The sequence below is a fragment of the Elaeis guineensis genome, chromosome 9 (genome assembly GCF_000442705.2).
Source record: "Elaeis guineensis isolate ETL-2024a chromosome 9, EG11, whole genome shotgun sequence".
Taxonomy (NCBI): domain Eukaryota; kingdom Viridiplantae; phylum Streptophyta; class Magnoliopsida; order Arecales; family Arecaceae; genus Elaeis; species Elaeis guineensis.
Window position 1 is genome coordinate 41,577,929 of NC_026001.2, and position 24,490 is coordinate 41,602,418.

Below are 24,490 nucleotides of genomic sequence, written 5' to 3' on the forward strand. Positions count from 1 at the left end.
CTCTGGTTTTTGCAACAGAGGTCGACTCATGAGTCGACCCCTGAAGCATGAGTCGACTCATGAGTCGACCCCTGCGACGGGAAATGTCAGCAACGGCTATTTTTTTGCCTGTTTTAATTGCCATTTATGCTTCCTAAAAATCCTCTAACGGCTCTTTATCTACCTAAATTATTTTCTCTTGCTTCTAATGCCACAAAATGCTTAATTTGATGAAAGAAATTGCAGATTAAATAGCGGATCAAACGTGAAATCAAATGTGAAGAGAAAAAGAAGAAAAAGAGAAGAACAGAAGAGAGGATCCGAAATTTGCAAGAAAAAGCCTGAGATCAACGAAATATCCATAGAGAAAAAGAGAGAGGATCCACAATATACCAGAGAGATTGTGAAAGAGAAAAGGAAGATCTTTCAAGGAGAGAATTCTTCACGCCTATCGTTTCAACCTTGATCTAGAGATCGTTCAAAGCTTTCAAAAGATCTTCAATCAACAATCAACCTCTTCTCAAGCGTTCAACCGTTCATTCATCTTGAGAAAATCTGAAAAAGGGGTTCTTCATTTGAGTAAAGCTTTTATTGTTATATTTGCTCATTTAAGGAGCTGTTATTGTATTCATCTGTGCTCTAAATATTCTTACTCTTTGTGAGTTTTTGCTCTTGTTTTTGGAGGATTTCCAAAACAAGGAAAGGTTGATCCGAACCTGAAATCGGAGTGTTTTGGGTTTGCTTGTACCCGAAAAATAAGTGTTCTAGCTTGGGATAGCTAGGGTCGGAGTTTCCGACGTCTTGTATTCTAGCTTGAGATAGCTAGTGTCGGAGTTTCCGACGTTTTGTATTCGGGTTGAATACAAAGGATAGTGGATTGAAATTCCCAAGTGGGATCTTGGGGAGTGGATGTAGGTGCAAGGTTAGCACCGAACCACTATAAATCCTTGTGTTTGTGGTGTGCTTTATCGCTTTATCTTATTTCTTTATTATATCCTTGCAATACTACTTTAGGTAATTAATATTGATTTAAAGCCATTGTTTTGTTCTTCATAAGTTATTTGTTGGGCTTAAAATTTTTAGAAACCCAATTCACCCCCCCTCTTGGGTTGCATAGCTGGGCAACAAGTGGTATCAGAGCCAGTACTCTAGCCCTTCTTTGATCTAACAATCAAAGAGCCAAAGATCTATGGCAACCCTTGTTGGAACTTCTCTAGCTGAGGGGCAATCAACAAACCGACCTCCACTTTTCAATGGGTCTAATTACACCTATTGGAAAGCTCGGATAAAGATTTTCATACAAGCACTCGACTATGATATGTGGAGTATCATAGTGAATGGTCCTCACACACCCACCAAGATTATAGATGGTGAGGAGTCAACCAAATCCGAGAAAGAATGGGATGAGGTTGACAAGAAATTGGCACAATTAAATGCCAAAGCTTTGAATGTTCTTTATTGTGCACTAGATGCTAGTGAATTTAATCGCATTTCTACTTGTGCATCTGCTAAAGAAATATGGAATAGGTTAGAAGTCACCCATGAGGGAACAAATCAAGTAAAAGAGTCTAAAATAAACATGCTTGTACATAAATATGAATTATTCAAAATAGAGCATGATGAGTCCATAACTGCTATGTTTACTCGTTTTACTGATATAATCAATGGTTTAAAGAGTCTTGGCAAATCTTATACTAACAGTGAACTTGTAAGGAAGATTCTCAGGTCACTGCCAAGAACTTGGGAAGCCAAGGTGACTGCCATCCAAGAAGCAAAGGACTTGAACACTCTACCTCTAGAAGAGCTTCTTGGATCCTTGATGACTCATGAACTTAGCATGATGCAACATCAAGAGGATGAAATCAAAAAGAAAAGAACCATTGCCCTCAAATCCACAACTTCACCTGATTATGAAACAGATGACTCTGAAGATGAAGATCAGGATGAGGAGATGGCTCTCATCACCCGAAAATTCAAGAAGTTTCTAAGAAAAAAGAAACAGGGGATGAGAAAGAAATTTACAAAAGGAGATCAAAGCATAGAAAAGGAGAAAGATCAAACCCCTATATGCTACGAGTGCAAGAAGCCAGGACATTTCAGATCCGAATGTCCTCAATTGAAGAAAGGTCCAAAGAAATTCAAAAAGAAGGCAATGATGGCGACCTGGAGTGCGAGTGATGACTCAAGCTCCGACGAGGAAACCTCAACCGAACAAGCCAATCTGTGCCTGATGGCACATGAAAATGAGGTAACTTCTGAATCCACTAGTGAATTTACTTTTGAAGAATTGCATGAAGCTTTCTATGATTCAATTGATGAATTAAAGAAACTAGAGAAGAAAAACAAAGAGCTGAAATTGGAAAATCAGTCCTTAGTGAAACAAGCTGAAATTCTTTCAATTGAAAAATTCACATTGATTCAAGAAAATCAAAACTTTAAGGATGAATTTAACAGGCTGAAATCTATTGTAGATAAGTTCACCTTAAGTTCAAACAAGCTAAATATGATCCTTGATAATCAGAAAGCTATATATGATAAGGCTGGACTTGGTTATAAACCCCTGAAGAAACAAAAATTTTTGAAGGATATTTATGCAAATTATTCAAGCAAAAAGCCTACAAATATTACTTGTTTTAAATATGGAAGAATAGGACATAAATCATACACATGTCTTATTAACAAATATGCAAACACAAAAAAAATATGGGTTCCAAAAGGAACCATTCTGACTAACCTGAAAGGACCCAAGAAAGCTTGGGTACCTAAGACAGAAACTTGATCTGTGCTTGCAGGTGTGTCTAGCATCCCAAGAAGGAAACAGGAAATGGTATCTTGACAGCGGATGCTCGAGACACATGACTGGTGATGAATCACAATTCATCATGCTTGATGCTAAGGATGGAGGGATGGTCACCTTTGGAGATAATGGCAAAGGAAAGATCATCGGGATAGGTAACATTGGTATCACTCCCTCCAAATACATTGAGAATGTTTTACTTGTTAAAGGTTTAAAGCATAACTTACTTAGCATTAGTCAATTCTGTGATAAAGGGTATAAAGTAAGTTTTGAATCATCTGTATGCATTGTGACGAGTCCTATTAACGATGGCATTAAATTTATAGGACATAGGCATGGCAATGTTTATATGGTAGACTTGAATGATTTAACTAAATTAGACATGCAATGCCTAGTTTCCTTAAATGCTAAAATAAATGAGACTAGTTGGCTGTGGCATCGTAGACTTGCACATATTAGCATGCATTCTCTTTCAAAATTAATCAAAAAGGATTTAGTTCTCGGTTTGCCAAAATTGAATTTTGAAAAGGATAGAATTTGTGATGCATGCCAATTAGGTAAACAAACTAGAGTATCATTTAAATCCAAAAACACTATTTCAACTTCTAGACCTTTAGAGCTCTTACATATGGATTTATTTGGACCAACTAAAACCACTAGTCTAGGAGGAAAATGATATGGATTTATAATAATTGATGATTACTCTCGTTTCACTTGGGTTTTCTTTTTAGCTCACAAAAATGAAACTTTTCAAATTTTCACGAAATTTCATCGAAAAGTCACTAATGAAAAAGGGTTTTCAATTCAAAATATTAGAAGTGATCATAGAACAGAATTTGAAAATCATGACTTTGAAAATTTTTGTGATGAAAATGGAATTGGCCACAACTTCTCTACTCCTAGGACACCCCAACAGAATGGGGTAGTTGAAAGGAAAAATAGAACCTTAGAAGAAATGGCCCGTACCATGCTCTGTGAAAGCAACCTTCCAAAATATTTTTGGGCGGAAGCTATTAACACAGCATATTACATTTTAAATCGTGCTTTAATAAGACAATTTTTAAAGAAAACCCCCTATGAACTTTGGAAAGGAAGAAAACCAAATATTGCCTATTTTCATGTTTTTGGTTGCCGATGTTTTGTATTAAATAATGGCAAAGAAAAACTTGGTAAATTTGATGCAAAATCAGATGAAGCAATCCTTCTAGGTTACTCCTCCACTAGTAAAGCATTTAGAGTGTTCAACAAAAGAACCTTAGTAGTTGAGGAGTCCATACATGTTGTCTTTGATGAATCTAACGATCCTCCTTCAAGGAAGAATGAGGGTGTTGATGATGCAGATCCACTAATAGAAGGTATGAAGGAAATCACTCTGAAAGATTCAGCAACTCCAGAAGACAAGGATCAAGAAGATGAACAAAATGAGAAAGGTGAAGAAATTCAAGAACAACCTCAAGATACAAATGACTTACCCAAGGAATGGAGGTATGTTCACAACCACCCTAAGGAATTAATTATCGGTGATCCTATGCATGGGGTAAAAACACGTTCTTCACTTAGAGATGTACTTAATCGTTGTGCTTTTGTATCTCAACTTGAACCTAAAACTTTTGAAGAAGCTGAAAATGATCATAACTGGATTAATGCTATGCAAGAAGAACTCAGTCAATTTGAAAGAAATAATGTTTGGACCTTAGTGAAAAGACCTAAAGATTATTCAATAATTGGCACAAAATGGGTCTTTAGAAATAAGTTAGATGAGCATGGAAATGTAATTAGAAATAAAGCAAGACTGGTTGCTAAGGGATATAATCAAGAAGAAGGAATTAATTTTGATGAAACCTTTGCACCTGTTGCTAGATTAGAAGCCATTAGACTTCTACTTGCTTATGCTTGCTTTATGAAATTCAAACTATTGCAAATGGATGTTAAAAGTGCATTTTTAAATGGATATATTTCTGAAGAAGTATATGTAGAACAACCCCCAGGATTTGAAAATCATGCTTTTCCCAATCATGTCTTTAGATTAAATAAAGCTTTATATGGTCTAAAACAAGCACCTAGAGCATGGTATGAAAGGCTAAGCAAATTTTTACTAAATAATGGTTTCTCAAGAGGCAATGTAGACACAACCCTATTTATTAGAAGAACCAAAATGATATGCTAATTATACAAATTTATGTTGATGACATAATTTTTGGGTCTACTAATGAATCCCTTTGTCAAGACTTTGCTAAGCTTATGCAGGGAGAGTTCGAGATGAGCATGATGGGAGAACTCACTTTCTTTCTCGGACTCCAAATCAAACAATCAAAAGAGGGAATCTCCATCACCCAAAGCAAGTACACCAAGGAACTACTCAAAAGATTTGGAATGGAGAACTGCAAACCTATTGGCACACCAATGAGTCCCTCAAGTAAGCTTGACAAGGATGATGAAGGTAAAAGCGTAGACTTAAAATACTACAGAGGTATGATTGGCTCATTATTATATCTAACTGCAAGTAGACCTGATATCATGTTTAGTGTTTGCTTATGTGCAAGATATCAATCTAATCCTAAGGAATCTCATTTGAATGCTGTTAAAAGAATCCTTAGATACTTAAATGGTACACAAACTATAGGGTTATGGTACTCTAAGGACTCACAAATTAATTTGTTAGGATATTCTGATGCTGATTTTGCTGGATGTAAATTAGATAGAAAAAGCACAAGTGGAACTTGCCAATTTCTTGGAGTTAACCTAATCTCATGTTTAGCAAGAAATAAAATTCGGTGGCACTGTCTACGGCTGAGGCCGAATACATTGCAGCCGGAAGTTGTTGTACTCAAATCTTGTGGATTAAGCAACAACTCGAAGATTTTGGAATCAAACTTAATGAAACTCCAATAAAATGTGACAATACAAGTGCCATAAATCTATCTAAAAATCCAATACAACACTCAAGATCTAAACATATTGAAATAAGACATCATTTCATAAGAGAGCATGTTCAAAACAAAAATATAATTCTTGAATATATTAGCACTGAAAATCAATTAGCTGATATCTTTACAAAGGCCCTTAGTGAGGATAGATTCTGTGAAATTAGGAGAAATCTAGAAATTCTAGATCCATTTGCCTAAACTTCTCTTAATTATTATCAAATATTCTTAGAGCTCAATTTCCAACAACTATCCTGGTTCCAAAAGCTCAGTTTTATCACTCTAAAAACTTATCATTGAGCAAAATTCTTTCTCCCAAAATTTTGAATTTTTTTGGAATTTATTTGTATTTTTTCTGATTTTCTGAACTTCATGAGTCGACCCCCATGAGTCGACTCAATGGCAAACTTGTAAATCCCACCAACTTCCATCGGGTTCATTGTTTTTAAAACGGAAAACCCTGTTTATGAGACGACTCATCTTCTCGTCATCTTCCTTCCGAAAGCCATCCTCTCCAACTCTTTTTGCTCCAAATTCAAGGATCAATTCTGAGGCAATTCTCCCTCCTTCTCTCCACCAAAAATTGCCTCCTTGAAAAGAACTTTTCTGTGCTTTCTCGCAGTGATAGGCGCGGGTGGAACGTGCCCTAGAACTTCACCGTTCATTCAAAATCCACTTCTTTTCTCCACCAAAATTCTTCTTTACTCTTTTGTGATCCCTCCTCCACTGAATTCAAGTCTTCTTGTCTGCTACTTTATTGGATATGGCTCCAAAGATGAAACTTCCCCAAAGGAGAAAATCAATCCGAGAGCCTGAGGAAATTGTCCGAAAGAAAAGGCATGCTCAGTCTTCCACTGTTCCCAATCCAGTTTCAGTACCTGCTCAAGGTCCCTCTCAATCCTCCATAAGCCCCAGTGTAAATCTTCTTTCTGATAGAAAAGTAGAAACCGGAAAAAATATAGATTTTTGGTTCTTTGAGAAAGAAGGCTTTACTTTTGCTACCAAGATCAAAAATCAAGGATGGGAACTTTATTGCTCTCTTAAGGAAGTCACCTATGTTGATCTAGTCAGAGAGTTCTACCAGAACCTAAATTATGGAAACGGGTCTGTGACTTCAACTGTAAAGGGGATTGACATCTGTTTGGATTCTAGGATATTGGGAGAGATACTTCAGTTGCCTAGTGAAGGATACTCATATATGGAACTCCCAATTAAAGAAGAAGGGATCAGAATTATCTTAGGAGAAGATTTTTCAGGAAGTTTAAACAGATTGGAAGCAAAGCTACTGTCCATTGAGATGAGGGTCCTGCATCAGATTGTGACAAAACTACTCTTTCCTAGGAGTGATAGACATGACTTACTATCTGGCAGAGATGTATGTGTCATGTTTCATATCATCACTCAGACCCCCCTAAACCTCCCTGCACTTATGATAGAGGCCATGAGAGAAACTTTGAATAGATCCAAGGTACACTTGCCTTATGGTATGGCCCTTACTAGAGTATTTAGGAGGTTTGGAGTTAGCTGTGAGGGGGAGACACCTACCAAGCTCTCACATGTGGACACTTTCAACCAACACAGCCTGCACCGAATGGGAATTACAAAGACTGTTGGTGGTTGGATCAAGGGCTCAGAAGAAAGAACTGAGGAGAGAGCTGAGGAAAGAGCTGAAGACAGAACTGAAGGCAGAGTAGAAGAAGAAGGTCCATCTTCTCCTGTACATGATTTCAGGGCAGCTTCACCAGATACCCAGTTCATTCCTGATACTGAGGCTGGCCCTTCTGAGTTTACTAGGATGCCCACACCAGTGTATCAGCCAGAGAGCAGAGCACCTCCATCAGAGTTCAGACTGGCTGATGATCAGATCGAGCATATATCTCAGTGTGTGGCTTCTTTGTTGTCTAGCCAGTGGAGTAGTACTTCTTTTGCACCTAGAGCTACTTCTTCTGATCAGACCATTACTCCCCACATCTCCACTGTATTTCAGATGATTTCAGATCAGTCCGTCAGGATACAGCAGCTTGAGGATACAGTCTGGAGACTTACTGGCAGAGTTCTTGACTTGCAGGGGCAAGTTCTTGCATTGGCCCATCCCCAGCCACAAGAGTCTACTATTGAGGTCACAGACCTCACTGCAGAGGCTGGAAGGCTCAGAGGAGCATTAGAAGGTGGATATGAGCTACTGAGGAAAGAGATCAGAGGATCGAGTGAGCATGCTACCACCCAGTTCACTGCTCTACTTCAATCTGTTCCCAGAGCACTGAACGTACTTGATTCTATCAGACTCATGGTATCAGCCCTAGTATCTCAGCGTTCTCAGCCTCCCAGTTCATCTCGTTCTCCTACTCGTGGCAGAGGCAGACGGGGTAGAGGACGCACTTCTGATCCATCATCTTCTCATACTATATCTGATGACTCTGATCATTGACTTATCTAGATCTTAGGAGTTAGTATCTTGTTCTAGGATCTATACCTTGGGGCCATGTATTGACATTTAGCTGGTTGAATTTTATGTATTGAAATAATTATAATATTAATGGAATCATCTTTTACCTATATTTCTACCTCTTTGTAATGATTATATTTTGGTTATATTTCAATCTCTGATACATCTATTGAAATATTATCTTCTCCTTGTTGTTGTTTGCTATTGATAATTGCTATATTAAGGGGGAGCAAACATCTGTGAAAAACTCTAAAGAGGAAGAAATTAAAGAATATTTCAAAAAAAAAAAAGAAAGAGTTAACTATGTTTGATGATGTCAAAAAGGGGGAGAAATTAAAATTAAATAAAAATTGAAATTAGACAAAAAGCAAAACCCTAAATTATGAGAAAAAGGGAGAGAAATTAAATTAAAACAAATATTGAAGAAAATATTGAAGAAATTAAACAAATATTGGAGAAATTAGACAAAAACAAGGATTGAAAGATTAAACAAAACTTTGAGAAATTTTGGTATCAAAATTTGGTATCAGACAGAACTTTAACGAAAAATTATCCATCAAAAGCAAAATCATGAGAACAATGAAAATAAGTATTTTTTTATATAAGCTCTGATATTCAAACTTGCTTTTGAAATTTTACTCACCTTGATACATCAATAAGAAATTTGTTTTACTCTGATACATCCTACAATTTCTTTCAACTTGATCTGATACATGATAACATTTGATCCGATACAGTGTGAAGGTTTCTCTAATATATTATAACATTTGCTCTGATATTGTATGAAATTTTCTCTGATACATTAAAAATTTTCTTGCTCTGATACATTATAAAATCTTTTCTGATATCATTGTAAAAATTATTTTGCTCTGATACATAGAAAAAGTTATTTATCTTCTCTTGCTCTGATATATCTTGAACTCAAAATGATCTAATACCCTTTTCAAATATTTAAGAAAATGGACAAACTATTTTTGCATTTATATTACATGCCAAAAGAATCATACTCTTTTCAAGCATATACACCTATAATGGATTCTTTTGAAATTAATGCTTTAACATAAATATTTTTGTTCATATATTTTGTCATCATCAAAAAGGAGGAGATTGTTGCTCCTAGATTGATTTTGATGATTACAAAGCAGATTGAAGGGATACAATATTTTAAAATGAAAAAGTCCTTATGCTCTTCAAGGGCAAAATCATAATTTCACTAAAATCCTGATTTGATAGTACCATTTGGTAGAACAAATGATTTGAAATCTATTGGTGAAAATTTCATTGTGTTTGGACTTATATTTTTGAAGTTATGAAGGTTTGAAGTGCATGAGTCGACTCATGAGTCAACTCATGGCACTGTGAGCTGATTGGCACGCAAAAATTCTCCTTGGCACGCTAGTTTTCTGGCTTGGCACGACCTGTGAGTCGACTCATGAGTCGACCCACAAGGCATGAGTCGACTCATGAGTCGACCCCTGCTAATTTGAGCCAAGAAATTCCAGAAAAGCATTCTCTGGTTTTTGCAACAGAGGTCGACTCATGAGTTCAAAGCTTTCAAAAGATCGTTCAAAGCTTTCAAAAGATCTTCAATCAACAATCAACCTCTTCTCAAGCGTTCAACCGTTCATTCATCTTGAGAAAATCTGAAAAAGGGGTTCTTCATTTGAGTAAAGCTTTTATTGTTATATTTGCTCATTTAAGGAGCTGTTATTGTATTCATCTGTGCTCTAAATATTCTTACTCTTTGTGAGTTTTTGCTCTTGTTTTTGGAGGATTTCCAAAACAAGGAAAGGTTGATCCGAACCTGAAATCGGAGTGTTTTGGGTTTGCTTGTACCTGGAAAACAAGTGTTCTAGCTTGGGATAGCTAGGGTCGGAGTTTTCGATGTCTTGTATTCTAGCTTGGGATAGCTAGTGTCGGAGTTTCCGACGTTTTGTATTCGGGTTGAATACAAAGGATAGTGGATTGAAATTCCCAAGTGGGATCTTGGGGAGTGGATGTAGGTGCAAGGTTAGCACCGAACCACTATAAATCCTTGTGTTTGTGGTGTGCTTTATCGCTTTATCTTATTTCTTTATTATATCCTTGCAATACTACTTTAGGTAATTAATATTGATTTAAAGCCATTGTTTTGTTCTTCATAAGTTATTTGTTGGGCTTAAAATTTTTAGAAACCCAATTCACCCCCCCTCTTGGGTTGCATAGCTGGGCAACAAAGGATACGAAGATTCTCTCTCCACTTTCTCTCTACTTTTTTTCTCTAAAATTTTCTCTCTCTTCATGGATTTTCTCTCTCTAAAAGTCTTATGGATCAATGGAGGATCCTGATACTTAGACAAATCCTAATTTTGGTTAATCCTAAGAGAGGTCCTAGATTTGTGTTATTATGATCGATTATCGATAATTTTCTCTACATATAACTTTTATATTTGATCAGGGTTATGAAGAGATACGATTGTCTGCATAAGATATCGAGTGGAATATTTTGTTAGAGAAATTCATAAATCAAAGAAGAACATTGATTTCTGTGCTTGGATCAGTCACCGATAAAGGTAAGAATCCCTGTACATGATCACCATTATAAATATGCTATTTTACTGTTGGTCTTGCATTATTGGTTTTGCATCATCGAATTTAAGATCGATGAATTTATTATATCTGAGATATTGTTATTTGATTTTGAGCATGAGTATGTTATGTTAATATATATGTATCAGAGATTGATGGTATGATTATATGGGTATGACATATCTGAATTGATCATAATGCAAGTCGGAATTGATTTGATGAAATCAACACACAATGATTAAATAAAAAGAAAGAGATATATGGTATGAATTAGCCTTGTCATGTGAAATAGCCGGCCAGGAGCTTATGCCTGGGACAGTCCGCCAGGAGCTTATGCCTGGGACAGCCTCCACTGGCTTACAAATGGATCAGCCGGTCAGGAGCTCATGCCTGGGACAGCCTGCCAGGAGCTTATGCCTGGGACAGCCTCTCACGGGCTTTCGTACGCGGGACAGCCGGCCAGGAGCTCATCCTGGGACAGTCTTAAAAGACTTTTTAAGTGGATTCGATCCGGATGATGACTGAGGTATAGACTTGGATAGTCCGAGCCAGAAAGAAAATGTTAAAAATCATGTGATTATGAAAAGAGAAATGAAAAGTAAGATATGAAATAATTGTTGAATAAAAGTATTTCACCTGTTAACATATGATGATGCATCTATTTTAACAAGACAGAAAATTTATAGATATTTGCATTATTCTAGACATTGAACATGAGATTTTATATTTTATTATTTATCCTTATTTTCAGACTATATTACTATATCAGTGTGATATAGAAATTCTTACTGGGCTATAAAGCTCACACCCCTTCATCTTTTTTTTTTTTCTCAGAGTTACAAGATGTCCCTGGTTGGCTATGATATGGATTTGTGAGTGAGCGGATGCATAGATAGAGTACCGTTGATACCTGATCAGAGGATTGAAAAAATTTTAATTGTAATTATGCAAGTTTTATGAATTATTATTGAAATTAAATTTTATGATTGATAAGGTTGTAATGATTTAATTTGGCCTTGCATATTCTTTAGGGCTTGCTCTAAGCAGTGTGCGGCCATCACGTATCCGACCCGGGTGTTGGGTTCGGGGTGTGACAGAATGGTATCAGAGCTTAGGTTTAAATCACTAGGGATTATAAAGTGATATCAAAACTTTATGCATGATCAATAGGATGTGACAGAGTGATATCAGAGAATATGATAGAACAGTATTAAAGCTCAGGTTTAAGGTCACTAGGGATTGTCATATAAATAATATCAAAACTTTGGAATTATAATCAATAGAGTATGATTGATAATATCAGAGTTTAGGATTATGATCATTAAAGGTATGATAGAATAATATTAGAGTTTAGGTTATGATCACTAGAAAATATGATTTAAGTGATATTTGAGTTTAAGGTTATAATTATTCAGAATTATAATTTTAGTGATATCTGAACTTAGGTTATGATCATGAGGAACATGATAGATATAAAAGAGAAGATTCAATATTTAGATTTCGAATCAATAGCTATTAAGATAAAATTTATGTATAAGTGGCATATGATATCTATAATAGAATTGACGAGTTATATCTTAGATTTCAACTAGTAAGGTTGACCTAAGTATGAAAAGAGTTGACCTTGGAATGAAGTGGGAGGTATTAATATGTAATGTTGAGTATACTCGATGATTTTAGAATGCTAAACTTATATGGAAGGAAATCATGATAACTCTTCTAATTTTGATGTTAATTATCCGAGCGTTACAAATTTTAAATTTATCAGAAAGAAGTTAGGATATGGTCTAAAAAGAAATTACATCATATGAGAGAGAAATATTTTTGAATACTGAACCTATAAGAGGTCATATATGAAACTCAATCTTAGATAAAAAATATACTTGAATTTTATTATGAGAATATGAGATACCCATCTTGGTGAAATCTTTGGTTACTCAAAATATCATATTCTAAATATGATTCTTTGATCTTTCAAGTTGCATTGAATCTCAAGTCAAAAGTTTATTTTTCTAAGTGGATCAAAAGTATTTTGATATTGTTGTTAATTTAAAGAAAAAAATTAATTTTATCAGAGTATGATATATAGGTTATGATGAAATCTTTAATAATTCGTATTACTATCTTTGGATTAAATTTTTTTTTTATTTTTCTTGTGATTGTTGAAGATGGTGAAGTGTATTAATTATTCAAGTCAAAGTTTATTTTTTTTTAAATTGAACTAAGACATCTTGCTAGTGTTAAATTTTGAATGACTTATACAAGGGACAAGATTTTGTATGGATTTATTGATTAATATTAAAGGTTGTGATGAAGGGAGCTCTATAAGAAATAATCAAGTTGATTCTACTTAAGGATGTTAGCTTGAGTTCTTCTAGTTTGTCAAGTTTTTATTAATTCTTTTAAAAATAAAAATTGACTTTGAAATTATCCAAATGATTGTAAGGTAAATCTAAGGTTAACTCCAATTGATTCTAGATATGGTGGATTCTTAAAGAGTGATGAAACTTATGCAATGATTTCAAATATAGGAAGTGGATCAAGATTTAATTTTTATATGCTATACCCAAAGATAGTAAAGATAAAGAAACTTAAAATTTTGCCCTAAGTCTTATATGAAATTTGAAAGTTGGATCTATCCTGGATTGATCTAACATATAAGGATATTTTTATCTTTGATAGACTTATATAATTTGATAAATTAAGATCAGAGTACGCAGTAAAAAGCATGGTGGATTAAATTGATTTGAAATATTAATCTTTTAAATCAAAAGATATTATGATGGAATACATTAGTTGCAAATAAGGAAGGATTTTATTGATAATGAAAGGATGCTATAAATTTTAATCTAATATGATCATAGCCAGATAATTTTTGTCAATAGGTTGCTTCATTATAGATAATACCAAGAAATTCTAGATGTCTCAAGTTTATTAACAGCTTGATAGTTCTGATATTAGTTCAAACTTAGAATGTCCTAACATAGATCTCATATTTTTTTTTTAAAATTTAATATTATTACTTGGACTGATATAGAAGATTGAGATTTTTTTAAATTAAGAGTTTACATATAAAATTTGTTGGAAGGTCAAGAGAAGAAAGAAATCGATGATTGTGAAGAGTGCTCGATGTTTGACCTTTATTTATTTTTCTATCAAGGATAGTCTGAGATAATTATGAATTTCGAGTGGAATGTATTAGACAATTAATGGTGGTATATTAATACAAGTCCAAAATATTATAGTTCTTCAAAAAGTTGAGAAATCAATAAGAAAGGATGAGTTTGAGATTTCAAGTAATTTTTGTTATAACAAGATCATGAGAAATAAATAATATATATATGATATTATCGTAAGCTTGTGAATGACATGAAGAATGTATACTTTGAAATAGGTATCTCGAATGACATAACTTAATTTCGAGAATGAAATTATTTGAAGGGGGGAGAATATAACATCCCGGCCCAATTGGGCCCAGAATCAAGCCCAAAACCCAAAGCCCATACAAAAAAAAAAAGAAGAAACAGAATGGGAAGAAGACTCCTCATGGGAGTCTTCTTCTCCGGTGAATCCTGGATGGAAAGGGAGTCCTAAGACCATCGGAGTCCTAGGGACCTCTATAAATAAGCCTCTCCCTCTCTCAAGACCCTCCATCGGTGATCTTCGAGTCCGATTCCTCTTCTTTTCTCCGTAGAAGCCGCGGCAACCTCTTCCCATGCTCGTCGGAAAATGGAGCCGACGATGCTGCTGAAGCTTGAGGTAAACCCTTCTTCTCCTTCCTCTCTTCTTTCCTCTCTTTTTCATGGCTTCGTGCACCCTCTCCGGCCTTCGAGATCGCTGAAAAATCTATGAACAAGGTGACCCTGTTTTGCTCTGTTCGGTCGGGCCATCTTCCTCTCTTTTCTGGCCACCGACACCACCGGTTGCGGCATCCCATCCCCGAGACCGGACCCTCATCTCTCTATCCCTCTTCCCTGAAGGTCTTGGCTATCGGTGACCGGCCAATGATCGAAAAATAAAAAGAAAGGGGTGGATTCCTTATTTTTTTTTAAAAAAGGAAAGCTTGCCGGCTGAACTCCATCGTCGGTCGGCTTCGCATGGTCGGCCATCGTTTCCTGACCTCTGACGAAGCCACCCACCTCATCAGAGCCTGGGTCACTGGAGGGGGGGACCTCACGGTCTTCCCCTATTTTGGCCCAAGGGAGGCCGCGGGAAGAAAAGGAAAAAAAAAAGAAAGAAGAAGAAAGAAAAAGAAAGAAAAGAAAAGAAAAAGAAAGAAGAAAAGAAGAAAAGAAAAAAAAAGAAAAAGAAAAGAAAAGAGAAAGAGAAAATCTCCTCTCCCTCCTTTCTCTCTCTTTCCTCTCTCCTCTACATTCTCTCTCTATATTTTCTCTCTCTAAATTCTCTCTATTTTCTCTCTCTAGACTTTTTATCTCTCTTTATGGATTTTATCTCTCTAGAATCTTTCTACTCTCTCTCTGACTGCATCACAGACTCTAGGATAAACTTGAAATGAAAATAAGATGATCTGAGATTGCTTCGAAATTCGTACAGTAGATCTGATCCCAATCCGATCCTATTCAAAATTTGTAATACTTGATTCATATTGAGTCACCCTGATAGGACCTTTGATGATCTCGACCATGATTGCCTCATCTGAAGGATATGAAGATTTCTCTTCACTTTCTCTCTCTACTTTCTCTCTCTAGAATTTTTCTCTCTTCATGGATTTTCTCTCTCTAAAAGTCTTATGGATCAGTGGAGGATTCTGATACTTAGACAAATCCTAATTTTGGTTAATCCTAAGAGAGGTCCTAGATTTGTGTTATTAGGATCGATTATCGATAATTTTTTCCATATATAATTTTTATATTTGATCAGGGTTATGAAGAGATACGATTGTCTACATAAGATATCGAGTGAAATATTTTGTTAGAAAATTCATAAATCAAAGAAGAACATTGATTTCTGTGCTTGGATCAGTCACTGGTAAAGGTAAGAATCCCTGTACATGATCACAATTATAAATATGCTATTTTACTGTTGGTCTTGCATTATTGGTTTTGCATCATCGGATTTGAGATCGATGAATTTATTATATCTGAGATATTGTTATTTGATTTTGAGCATGAGTATGTTATGTTAATATATATGTATCAGAGATTGATGGCATGATTATATGGGTATGATATATCTGAATTGATCATAATGCAAGTCAGAATTGATTTGATGAAATCAACGCATAATGATTAAATAAAAAGAAAGAGATATATGGTATGGACTAGCTTTGTCATGTGGATCAGCCGGCCAAGAGCTTATGCCTGAGACAGCCCGCCAGGAGCTTATGCCTGGGCAGCCCCCAGTGGCTTATAAGTGGATCAGCCGGCCAGGAGCTCATGCCTGGGACAGCCTGCCAGGAGCTTATACTTGAGACAGCCTCTCACGGGCTTTCGTACGTGGGACAGCCGGCCAGGAGCTCATCCTGAGATAGTCTTGAAAGACTTTTTAAGTGGATTCGATCCAGATGATGACTGAGGTATAGACTTGGATACCAGAAAGAAAATGTTAAAAATCATGTGATTATGAAAAGAGAAATGAAAGATAAGACATGAAATAATTATTGAATAAAAGTGTTTCACCTGTTAACATATGATGATGCATCTATTTTAACAAGACAAAAAATTTATGGATATTTATATTATTCTGGACATTGAACATGAGATTTTATATTTTATTACTTATCCTTATTTTCAGACTATATTACTATATTAGTATGATATAGAAATTCTTACTGGGCTATAAAGCTCACACCCCTTCATCTTTCTTTTTTTTCTCAGAGTTACAAGATGTCCCTGGTTGGCTATGGTATGGATTTGTGAGTGAGCGGATGCATAGATAGAGTACCGTTGATACCTGATCAGAGGATTGAAGGAATTTTAATTGTAATTATGCAAGTTTTATGAATTATTATTGAAATTAAATATTATGATTGATAAGGTTGTAATGATTTAATTTGGTCTTGCATATTCTTTAGGGCTTGCTCTAAGGAGTGTGCAGCCATCACGTATCCGACCCGGGTGTTGGGTTCGAAGTGTGACAGATTAATCTGAGCCAAGGTATGAAGATTAGATTTTCTCTATTTATTTTTCTCTATTTAATTTCTGTATCTGAATCCTATCTCACATATGTAGATCTTATTTATGGTTTTAAGATTTGATCTTATGCATGCTTAGATTAAATTAGATTTAATCTAAATTTTTTAAATTTTTGCTGCATACTCATTTTGAAAATTTTTTGCATGCATGAAACCATAAAATTTCAATAGAAAGTATAAACTCCTATATACAGTTATCATATGATTCAGTCCTTCTATCATGAGTTCTGACTTGACGGAGGTCATAGAGAACTCGTCAGACCCCATTGTTAGTCATATGCTAGCTTGACTCGATTCGAGTTCATTTATGAATCCTATGAAAACTCTTTTCCAGTATTCACTTGCTTTGGCCAAAGACTTTTTGAACTCCATCTCGTAAATCGTATTGGACTTCTCCTTTTCTACCAAGGTCGATAGATTCCATCTAGGTGCATCCTACTCTAAATAATGAATCTGAACCTACTAAAGTCAACATACACAGTAAGGATCTAAATGGCTAGGGATCAAGAAAATATACAGTCAAATCCAATAGCCTCGCTGCAAATAGCCAATGGCACCATAGGTCAAAGAACCACTCACACCACTGCAGCATTGAGAAGATCAATGATGAGTGAGTAGACATCCATGTGGTTCTCATATTAATCATGCTCAATGTAAGTTGTTCTCTAACAACTACCTGCACGTTCACTCTAGTGTCTTTACACCAAAGATCCAAGACTTATCTGTCCACAAGGGAGGTGAATCATGCATTGATCTCAAATAGATTGATCACTATCCTTCATGACGATCTTTTGATTGGGAACATTTAAAAATTAACCACTAATTAATATATATCTCAAATTCTTAACTTTTTAAGAATATACAAAAATATTTTTTATTAATTTTTAGGACTAATTATGGATACAAACATGAATGGAATGAAAAAGTCCTTTATTGATAATAAAAAGATTACAAGTATAAGTTTAGGCCTTCGAATTACATAATGTGACAGCCAACAATTGGCTTCTAGGGCACAAATCCAACACAACCAATGAACATGGCACACAACGATCTATACTTGATATAGCTATCGTCCTAATAATAGTATATCATTTGATCATGAAGTTAAGGTTTAAGGACTAAACAATATATCCTCCTATATCGAATCAAATAGTTCTAAGGACTTCATCACATAATAGGAGCTTGAACACAGTGATGAAAAAATTGAATAATATTTATTAATTTAATAATTTATATATAATTATAATTATAGGTACAACCGTCAACAGACTGATGATTGACTTTGAGACACAATTCCCAACAACTTTCACTTGGACTAAAGCCAATTGGTATAGTATTGTATATCCATCTCTGATTTATAGTCTTCGAACTCCTTGACATCGAGGGCTTTAGTAAATGGATAGGTCAGGTTCTCCTTTTCATTGATATTTTGAAGCTCGATATCATCTCGATCCACGATCTCCCAAACTAGGTGGTAGCGGCACAGAATATACTTGATCTGCTGATGTGACTTCAGTTCCTTCGCTTGAGCAATGACGTCAATTCTGTCGTAGTGCAACAAGATGGTCATCAAGGGAGGGTGCCACTCCGAGCTCGTTGATGAATTTTCATAACCACAACTTCCTTCGTAGCATCAGATGCCGTAATATATTCTGCCTCATAAGTAAAGTCGACCATAGTATGCTGCTTGAAACTCTTCTAACAGATTGCTCCACCATTTAGGATATAAATATATCCCAACATGCTCTTACTGTCATCATAATCTGACTGAAAATTAGAGTCAGTAAACTCTATAAGTTTTAAGTAAGATTCTTTATATATAAGCCACTGATCCTTAATATTTCTCAAATACTTAAGGATGATCTTTACGACCTTCCAGTAATTCTCACCTGGATCGGACTAGTGAGTATGCCATGTCTGGTCACGTACATGTCATGGCGTACATAATAGATCCCACTGCTGAAGTATATAAAATTCTACTCATACGCTCTTTCTCTTGAGGAGTTGTCAGACAATCGTACTTCAAGAGAGAAATTCTTTGGTCTATCAGAAGATAGCCTTTCTTGAAATTCTCTATGCTGAACCTTTTCAATACAGTATCAATGTACATTGACTGATAATCCAAGTAACTTTTTAGATCTATCTCTGTAGATCTTCATTCCAAGGATGAAAGATGCTTCTCTCAAATCTTTCATGGAGAACTGTGATGACAACCAAATTTTTATTCTCTATAATACAGGGATGTTATTCTTGATTAAGAGAATATTATCCGCATACAAATCAAGAAATACTATAATAGAGTTATTAACCGACTTGTATATGCAAGGTTCCTCTCCATTCTTAATGAAACTATATATTCTGATCACTTTATCAAAATACATGTTCCAACTCTGAGATGTTAGAAAATATGTCATAAAGCTAATCATCTATATTGTAGATGATTGTACTCCATACAGGTATACGAATTATAAAATGATAAAGTTATTTGGCAGATTCATCATAAAGAATATATCTTCCAGAATAGAACTCATATGTTATGATGAAGTCCTTAGAACTACTACCAAAATGATAAAGGAGGATTTATCGTGTAGTTTCTAAATCCTGCTCATGACCAAATGATATAATTGTTACAAGGATGATAATTGTATCGAGTGTAGATCATTGTATGCCATATTGGTTGGTTGTCCTCTTAACCAAGATGTGTGGTGACACGGGTATGGCATATGGATGATTTATAGGAGTATATTTTACTGAGCATGACCACTTTCGGAGCACTCTACTGTCAAGAATTACTTTGATGGGATATGGATATATGTGTCCCTTTGACTTGAGACTGCCTTGGTGACTTACAAGCAACTCACTGTGCTTTGGTGCCGGACTATCCAAATTTTTAATTCGATGATGGAAAGTTTCTGGGTACAGTCAAGTACTTATGAAGTTTGATTGCAAGTCAAGATGGGATTGACCACTCTAAGTAAAATTGGAGATGATGCATCACTGTATTTTAATTCAGCAAAACTTTGACCAAAGTAGTCCTAATGAGGAGTCATAGAATTTTTAAGATTGAGACACAATGTGGATCACTTTTCTTGGATTGACAGTTTAATACTTAGTCATCCTTGAGCATCAAGTGTCAAAGAGATGAATTATATGGTAACTATATTCACATGGGTTCTAGAGTGTTGCTAGGCATACATTCGGCCTATCCGGATATCTGGTCCCATTGCTAGATAGTTACATCGATTAGTATAAAAATTATTCTTATGCTATCAACTTAGGTTCAAACCTATGAGATCACACCCATAGAAGTACCTGTCTAATCAAATGATTGATCGATGATTATAAATTATTGAAGGATTTAATTATTAATTTGATTGATGATTAATCCTATACAAAGGTTGTAATAAATTATTTACTAATGATTGATAAATTAGAAGAATAATTAATTAATAATATGATGTTGCCCAGCTATGCAACCCAAGAGGGTGGGTGAATTGGGTTTCTAAAAATTTTGAACTTAACTAATGACTTATGAAAAATGTTTGTCAATAGCTAAATGAAAGTGGAGAGTAAACTTAATTCAAGACTAACTGCCAAAAGCAAGAATGCAAGAAAATAATGAAGAGTTAAAGAGAAGCAATTATGCACACCACAAACAAAAGGATTTATAGTGGTTCGGTGCCAACCTTGCACCTACATCCACTCTCCAAGCTCCTACTTGGGAATTCCAATCCACTAATCTTATATTCAACCCAAATACAAACGTCAAAAACTCCGACTCTAGCTATCCCAAGCTAGACCACTTATTTTCTGGGTACAAGCCAACCCAATACTCTCCGATTCTAGGTTCGGATCAACCTTCCCTTGTTTTGGAATCCCTTCAAAACAAAAACAATCACTCAAACTGAGTAAAATAATTTATAGCACAAATAAGTACAAGAAAAGCTCTTTTAATGAGCGAATATAACTTTAAATATACTTTACTCAAGAGAAGAAGACCCTTTTTGGATTTCCTCAAAGTGGTTGGAGACTTGAATGTGCACTTGAGGAGTTGGTGAGCTTGGATTAAAGGCTTCTTCAAAGCTTTGAATGAACTCTTGATAAGGGCTGAAAAGTTGGCTTGAAAAAAAAAAAACTTTTTCAAATTCTCTCTTTTGAATGCTCTTGAATGCTCTCTTGAATGCTCTTCAAATCTCTTTCTATCTCTTTCTTATTTTCCACCTTTTGGATCCTTTTATAGGTTTAAAAAATAGAGGAAAACATTCTAGGCTGAAAAAGAGCCGTTAGACCACATTAAATGAGCATTAAAAGTACTTAAAATGGGTTAAAAACTAGCTGTTGCGGAAAAATCCCATCACAGGGGTCGACTCATGGGTCGACTCATGCCTGGGGGTCGACCTCTGTGGAAAACTACCAGAAAATAAGGTTCTGTAATTTTTGGCCTAAAAACTGCAGGGGTCGACTCATGGGTCGACTCATGCCTTGGGGGTCGACTCACAGGTTGTGCCAGACCAAAAAATCTGCGTGCCAAACAGCTCATGTGTCATGAGTTGACTCATGGGTCGACTCATGAATTTCAAACATGCATAACTTTCAAAATACAAGTCCAAAATAATGAAATTTTTGTTAATGGATCACAAATCTTTTGTTCTATCATTTGATACTTTCAAATCAGGGTTTTGATAAAATTATGATTTTGCCCCTGAAGAGCAATAGGTCTTTTTCAAATGAAAATTATTAGTACCCCTTCAACTGCTTTGTAATCATCAAAATCAATCTAGGGAGCAACAATCTCCCCCTTTTTGATGATGACAAAATACTTGAACAAAAGCATCTATGTGAAGCATGAATTTCAGAAGAATGCATTATAAGTAGTTTGAAGATAAAAAGAAGATTTATTACCAACTTATAAGTGCATTTGCTTGAGAAGAAGATTGATTCTTTTGGTATGTGATACAAGTGCTCATTTGCATAAATAGTTTGCCCATTGCTTAATGATTTGAAACTTTGCTCATTTGATTATGTGATTTTGGTGTTAGAGTAGAAAATTTGTTTTTGTTATCAAAGCAAGCTGTATCTTGAAAAAATTTGCTCATTCTCATTTGATTATTTAGTTTTAGTATCAGAGCAAAAATAATTAAGTGTACCAATGCATGTCTAAGAATTAATTTGTTAAGTATATCAGAGCATGTCAAATTTTAAGATGTATCAGAGCAAGTCTAATGTTAAAGCATATCAGAGTATGTCTAAGAAGTAATTTTAAAGGTTGCTCATTTGCATTGTACTTAGCAATTTACTCATTGTATTTTTAAGTTATTTAATAATTTTACTTTTGATATTGTTCTTTAATTTCTCCCCAATTCATTCATTTTATTTTCAAGTCTTTTAATAATTTATAATTTTGCTTTTGATATGTTTCTTTTTCTTTAATTTTTCTCCCTTTTTGACATCATCAAACATTGTTAACTCCCCCTCTTTTTCTGAATATATTTTCTCTTTAGTGTTTCTTCAAACTTCTTATGCTAATCATTAATGTTTGCTCCCCCTGAATATAGCAATCATTAACCAAAATATGCCATAGATTACCATAGATATGAATTATTAACAAAGAGAAGATATAGAATCAAGAGATGATTGACATCATAACAAAGAGTAGATATATAATTAAAAGATGATTAAAACCATAGTTGTTTCAATACATATTTCATAACATAAAAGTCAGCTAGCTAATGTCATTACATGGCCCAAAATATAGATTCTAGAAAGAACAAGAGACTAACACCTAGGATCTAGTAAAGCTCATGACTAGATGGATCGGAGTCATCAGAGATAGGGTGAGGAGATGATGGATCTCGACCAAGAGCACGTCCTCTACCCCATCTGCCTCTGCCACGAGTGGAAGTGCTGGCACGAGCAGGTGAGCGAGATGAACTAGGAGGCTGAGAACGTTGAGAGGCCAAAGACTGGACTGAAAGAGTGAGTCTAATGGAATCAAGAACGTTCAGTGCTCTCGAAACAGACTGAAGCAGAGCAGTGAACTGAGTAGATGCATGCTCACTCGAGCCTCTGATCTCTCTCCTCAATAACTCATAACCACCCTCCAATGCACCTCTAAGCCTGCCAGCCTCTGCAATAAGGTCTGTGACCTCAATAGTGCTCTCCTGTGGTTGAGGATGGGCCAAAGCTAAGACTTGCCCCTGCAAGTCAAGAACTCTCCCAGTCAGTCTCAAAATACTATCCTCGAGCTGCTGAATCCGAATAGACTGATCTGAGATCAACTGAAATACAGTGGAGATATGGGGGATCAAGGTCTGATCAGATGAATCTAATGATGTGTATCCCGGTGCAAATGTAGAAGTGCTCCACTGACGAGAAAGCAAGGAAGCCACACGCTGAGAAATCTGCTCGATCTGATCATCAGTCAATCTGAACTCTGAAGAAGGTGCACTGCTGACTGGCTGCTGAACTGGTGTGTACCTCCTGGTGAACTCTGAAGGGCCAACCTCTGGATCTGAAACAAACTGGATATCTAGAGATGCTGCCCTGAAATCATGGAGAGGAGATGAGGGACCTTCTTCTTCAGCTCTGTCCTCTACTCTGTCCTTAGCTCTCTCCTCAGAACCCTTGATCCAACCACCATCAGATTTAGTGAATCCCATACGGTGCAGAGTGTGTTGGTTGATGATGTCTGCGTGAGAAAGCTTAGCAGATGCCTCCCCCTCAAAACTGACTCCAAACCTCCTGAAAACTAGTGTGAGAGCCATACCAAAAGGCAGATGTGCCTTGGATCTGTTCAGTGTCTCTCTCATGGCCTCAATCATTAAAGCAGGGAGGTTTAAGGGGGTTTGAGTGATCACATGAAATATTATACAAATATCTCTACCAGAAAGGAGGTCATGCCTACCACTCCTAGGGAAGAAGAGCTTTGTCACTAATTGATGTAGGATTCTCATTTCAATTGACAAAATTTTGGCTTTCAATTTATTCAAACTTCCCGAGTAGGTTCCTCCTAGAATTACTCTGATCCCCTCTTCCTTCACTGGGAGTTCCATGTAAGAATATCCCTCACAGGGCAAATATAGTATCTCTCCCAAAATAATAGGATCCAGACAGATATTAACTCCCTTAACTGTAGAAGTTACTGTTCCATTGCCATAATGCAGATTCTGATAAAATTCTCTAACCAAGTCTACAAAAGTAACTTCCTTGAGAGAGCAGTAAAAACTCCAACCCTGATTTTTTATCTTTGTCCCAAAGGAGAAACCTTCTTTTTCAAAGAATCTAAAATCCACATTCTTGCCGGTTTCAACCTTCCTATCAGATAGAGGGATTTTGCTAGGGCTAAGGGGAGACTGAGAGGGACCTTGAGTAGACACGAAAGCTGGAATGGGAGCAGTGGAGGACTGAGCAGCTTGCCTTTTCCTGCGGATGCTTTCTTCCAGCTCACGGACTGATTTTCTTCTTTGAGAAAGCTTCATCTTTGGAGCCATTCTCACCACAAGAGCAGGCAGGGAGACTCGGAAGACCAAAAAATGAGTAGAAGGAGGGTTACAAGAGGATGGAAAGGGATTTTGGCGGAGAGAAGAGACGATTTTGAGAAGAATGGTGGAAGCTAGGGCACG